Source organism: Ictalurus furcatus, chromosome 17 (assembly GCF_023375685.1).
Source record: "Ictalurus furcatus strain D&B chromosome 17, Billie_1.0, whole genome shotgun sequence".
Classification (NCBI taxonomy): domain Eukaryota; kingdom Metazoa; phylum Chordata; class Actinopteri; order Siluriformes; family Ictaluridae; genus Ictalurus; species Ictalurus furcatus.
In genome coordinates this window covers 408,126-413,125 of record NC_071271.1, presented here as the reverse complement: position 1 = coordinate 413,125, position 5,000 = coordinate 408,126, and the positions used below count along the sequence as shown (strand labels likewise).

The window sequence follows — 5,000 nt, the reverse complement described above, 5'->3', positions numbered from 1 at the left end:
GCTGGTGTGGGGGTGAAAACTGACGATGTTATTGGTCGACTAACCCAGAAAGCATATGACTACGAATATGTTCATAACTGCTTCAGTTCCCTAACTGACAAACAATCGCTCTTTTCTCCCAGTCCTGAGTGCGTGTGCAAATTTACATACGTGTTTGTACAGTTCCCTCTGAAAGTACTGGAACAGAAAAGTCAATTCTGTTGTTCTTTGCTATACACCGAAGACATTTGGGTTCGAGAGCAAAAGATGAACATGAGACGATAGATCAGGATTTCAGCTTTCATTTCTTCATATTTACATCTAGACGTGTTAAACAACTTAAAACATGACACCTTTTGTTTGGACCAATTTTTAGGTGAGCAAAAATATTGGAACGATATTGGTGACTGAAGGGTGTTTCTGGCTGCCCAGGTGTGCCTGTTAAGTTGAATGTTTAAACAATGAGTAACTCTGAATGTCTACTCTTGCTTTGAGCCATGGGTTTCACCTGAAGACTGCAGTTATTATTAAAAAGCATAAATCAACATGAAGATCGGAGAGCTGTTGACACAAGCAAAAACAAGCCATTTTGAAGCTGAGAAGAGAGGGAACACTTTCAGAGGCACTGCACAAACACGGGACATATTCATCTTTCGCTCTCAAACCAGAATGTCTTCAGTGTATAGCAAAAACAACACAATTAGCCTTGCTGTTCCAATAGTATTAGAAGAGACTTTTTTGTATGTGTATATATATATGTGTGTGTGTGTGTGTGTGTGTGTGTGTGTGTGTGTGTGTGTGTGTGTGTGTCCGGGATAAGACTCCATACTGTATTCCAGGGACTCGCTCATTCCAGACACTTAAGCAAAAACTGGATTTACAACCAAGAGTTTAATCCTAACTTTACACACCTATAACAGCTTCTAACAGGTTCTGTGAGACACTGTCTTTACCAAATTATTCCTGCCTACACACACACACACACACACACGTCCTCAGTTCAGCGCTAAATGAATGGAGCGAAGTTGCGCACTTTCGCTTCAGCTCGCGACATAACGGACAAAAACAAGTGAATAAATTACTCACCGCTTCACACACTGCTGCTGAAGAGTCTCCCGGTTCCAGCTGACACCACAACAACAACAACAACAACAACAACAACAGCGCGCGCGCGGGCGCACACACACACAGTAAGCCCTCTCGCCTGTTTTTTATACTTTAGTAAACTGTTTGCACGACTTTTCTGAACCGCATCATGTGGCTGCGAGTCGCCTCCCTCTGATCTCTCTCTCCCTCTGATCTCTCTCTCTCTCTCTCTCTCTCTCCCTCTGATCTCTCTCTCCTTCCGATCTCTATCTCTCTCCCTCTGATCTCTCTCTCCTTCTCTCTCTCTTTCTCTCTCTCTCCCTCCGATCTCTCTCTCTCCTTCTCTCTCTCTCTCTCTCCCTCTGATCTCTCTCTCCTTCTCTCTCTCTCTCTCTCTGATCTCTCTCTCTCTCCCTCTCTCTCTCTCCCTCTGATCTCTCTCTCCTTCTCTCTCTCTCTCCCTCTGATCTCTCTCTCTATATATATATATTTCTCTCTCTCTATTTCTCTCTCTCTCTATCTCTCTCTCTCAGACATTTTCTCCTTTCTTTTTCTAATCATAGTGTTTTCTCCCCCTCGCTGTGGTCTCAGTCTGCCTCTGTGTGTGTGTGTGTGTGTGTGTGTGTCAGTAAGTAAACACACACATCCCGGGACCAAAAGAAAAGTGGAAAAAAGAAAAAGAGAAACTTCCGCAGTAGCCGGGTCACGTGACCGCTCCCGTTCCACACAGGGGCAGCTTTGTTGTTTTTCAGGCATTTCAGTTAGAAAGCTGCAGAACAGAAAGCAGCTGATATCCGGCAGGATGTTTCAACTCACCTATCCTCGCTTTTATATATGTTTATCAGTGTTTACTATCCCACAGGTTTCTTTGGGGTTTTTTTCTTTTCGGGGGGAAAAAAAACAATCACAGAAATTCTAATGGTTTTCACTTCGAATACCACTACAAACCATCAGCTAACCATTAAAACCATTATCATTACTATTATTGGTCCTTAATGGCATCCACTAGACATAACGTGCCACCAGTAGAATTCCACAAATTACCAGTAGAGGTCCACAGGGACCATTAGCCTACAGTTTCCATTAAAACCAACGCAATTCCCATTATAACCATTAAAACCATCACAAATTGAATGGGGGTTTCTACTAGGGGGGGGGGATTGTCAGCAGGGAAAAGACAGCTGTGAGAGTATAGATTAATGCTCTCTCAGTGACATTTAGCGGGGAGAGCAGGTGTTTTCCTCCTGTTTATTGTTCTGTTTGTGTGGTTTATTTTTGTTGTGTTTAATGTTTAAGGTTTTTTTCCATTTGTTCTGTTTGTTTTGGAAACAAAATAATCTCAAGGCTTTTTGGCAACATGTCACAGAACACCAGAGTGTGGGATGGAATCACCACATGTGTGAAATTAGTTTTGAACAACAACAACAACAACAACAATAATAATAATAATAATAATAATAATAATAATAATAATTCCCAAACATATTTTTGTTTGTTTCTGCAAAATGCCACCTGACATTCTCCATCCATCCATACTGTTTATCCTACACAGGTTTAGCACATTTGCGTCACATCTCTGGGGTTAAGGGTTCAAATCCTGCCTCTGCCCTGTGTGTGGAGTTTCCATGTCCTGCCCGTACTTTGGGGGTTTCCTCCGGGTACTCTTCCCAAAGACATGAGTCTTAGGCTGGGTAGTAGGCTGATTTGCAATTCTAAATTGTCCATAGCGTGTGAATCATTGTGTGTGTGTGTGTGTGTGTGTGTGTGTGTGTGTGATTGTGCCCTGCGATGGGTTGGCACCCTGTCCAGGGTGTCCCTCACTTTGTACCCCGAGTTCTCTGGGATAATCTCCTGAGACCCTGTGTAGGATAAGTGGTATGGAAGATGGATGGATGTGTACTTATTAAATTGGGAATTCTAAGTGTTTATCATCTTTTCTTCAGAAATTCATTTCCACTAGAGGGAGACAAATGAACAGTGCATCATCAGCTTCACTCCTGATTGACTCTAACTGTATCCTAAAGCTGAGAGGTTTTTCTTTGGTGCAGTTTTGCTAAAACCATGGTGTTAAACGGCTGTCTCTGGCTCCGAGCCACACGACTGGGATCATGTTCACCAGTGGGTCACTGTCAGATACTATTAGACGTGTTTCGGGGCCATGCTGGGAGACAGGGTGGTCAACAGACAGGCAGTGAGTCAGCACTATCTGCAGGGTGGAGGAGGGGCACCAGGGCTTTCCAGACCTGCACTGGGTCAGCTAAAATGAGCAATATTAACACTGTTCATCATAACAACCAATATTTTTATATTATTTTATTTTTATTTGGAATCTTTAGATGCTTTTCAACAAGTTTTAAATTCTGGACATGTTCAAAAGTCAAACGCCAAAGATGGGCTGAAATCTCTTTCCAAATCCAACTTATTTCTAGCTTGAAATGTTCTTGTTCTATTGGCAGATCTTTGTGTTCATTTTTAGCATTTGTTTGTAAGAAGAAACAAAACGATCTGCCAATAGAATAAAACATTTCAAGCTTGAAATGATTAAAGATGTTTTTAAAAATAGGTTGAAGAATTATATATGTGGTTTATTGTAATCTAATAATATACAATTCCGGATAACCGTGTCTTTGCCACTGTGGATTAGCATAATCAAATGGATTTATTTTCTGGCTTGAACACATATGATACAGTGAGTAGGATCATTTTTTTTGGTGAAGATCAAGCCTGGTCTCACAACATAACACATCTAATAAGGAAGTCCCAGCCGCATCTGTACTTCCTGAGAAGGCTGAAGTAACTTGACATGGCAGCAGAAATTCTCAGCAACTTCTGCAGCAGTGCCAACGAGAGCATTTTCACCAGCAACACTCTTCAGAGAGGTATTAGAACTGCTCATACCACCTCAGCAGTCTACACATCACTGGAGGACAATTAGCACACCAGGGTCCAGAGGAGAGCCCACAATATCATCATGGACTGAACCCATCCCCAACACAGCCTGTTTACACTCCGACCATCAGGACGACGCTACAGGAGTGTGAACAGTTTTTATCCACAGACCATCAGGCTTCTCCACCTCACATTAGTACTTGTAGTAAGTTTCACACATCACACTCGACCTGTACACCCCAGAGTGCAATTTCCAAGAGTTTGAGAACACTATCTGTACAGTATTGATGATTTATTGGAAGGACTACAGAGGAATAATTTCAGTGTAGTGTGTACTGTGATTACAACGGTAAACTCTTAGATGTCATTTTTTTCTGAAAGCTGAGAAAAAGGATTTGGTTTGTGAGAAAAATCACATCAGGAACCAGCTGAACCTCAGACCCATCTTAAAAACATCTAAACAAATGTTTACACACACTACAGAACTCCGTGCAAACATCTTAAAACCAACCGTTACACAGCAACATTTCTGCCTGGTCTTAGTTCAAGGTTTTTCCTGTGTGTGTGTGTGTGTGTGTGTGCGTGTGAGAGAGAGTGAGAGGTTTACTCTGGATCCAGTTCCAGCAAACACTGATGATGTCAGAGCAGACAAAGGTGTATGTGACTGTGTGTGTGAGAGACTGTGTGAGTGTGTGTGTGAGAGAGAGAGCGCGAGAGAAAGAGATGAACAGTTCTGTATTCTACAGCTGTGGATGGGTTATTGTGCTGCAGGAACACACATAAGTCAACATCACCTGCTGGATTTCCCATAATGCATTTCCATGATGGTGCTCTGTCCCACACACACACACACACACACACACACATCTCTCTCATCATATGCTAAATCAGTCCTTCCTGCACTGCTCATGCAGAGGCCAGGGGAGTTGCCATGACAACTAGCTACGTTAAAGACACCAGAGTAGTGATGTCACACAGAGACCTCCAGTGTGTGTGTGTGTCTGTATATTACAGCAGTGTTCATTCCTTTGAGGTTCCTTAAACAT

General features: G+C 42.4%; 1 protein-coding gene across 4 annotated transcripts in view; it reads right to left on the bottom strand.

Annotated features, from left to right (window-relative positions):
- LOC128621679 (arf-GAP with Rho-GAP domain, ANK repeat and PH domain-containing protein 1) overlaps window positions 1-1,714 on the bottom strand; it is a 106,930-nt gene extending 105,216 nt beyond the window's left edge. For 3 of the 4 annotated variants that reach the window (XM_053647629.1, XM_053647630.1, XM_053647632.1), the window contains exon 1: window positions 1,066-1,714. The gene's annotated coding sequence lies outside the window, so the exon portion shown is untranslated. The remainder of the gene's footprint in view (window positions 1-1,065) is intronic. The other variant, XM_053647627.1, reaches the window with a different exon arrangement.
- Between the last annotated feature and the right edge of the window lie 3,286 nt (window positions 1,715-5,000).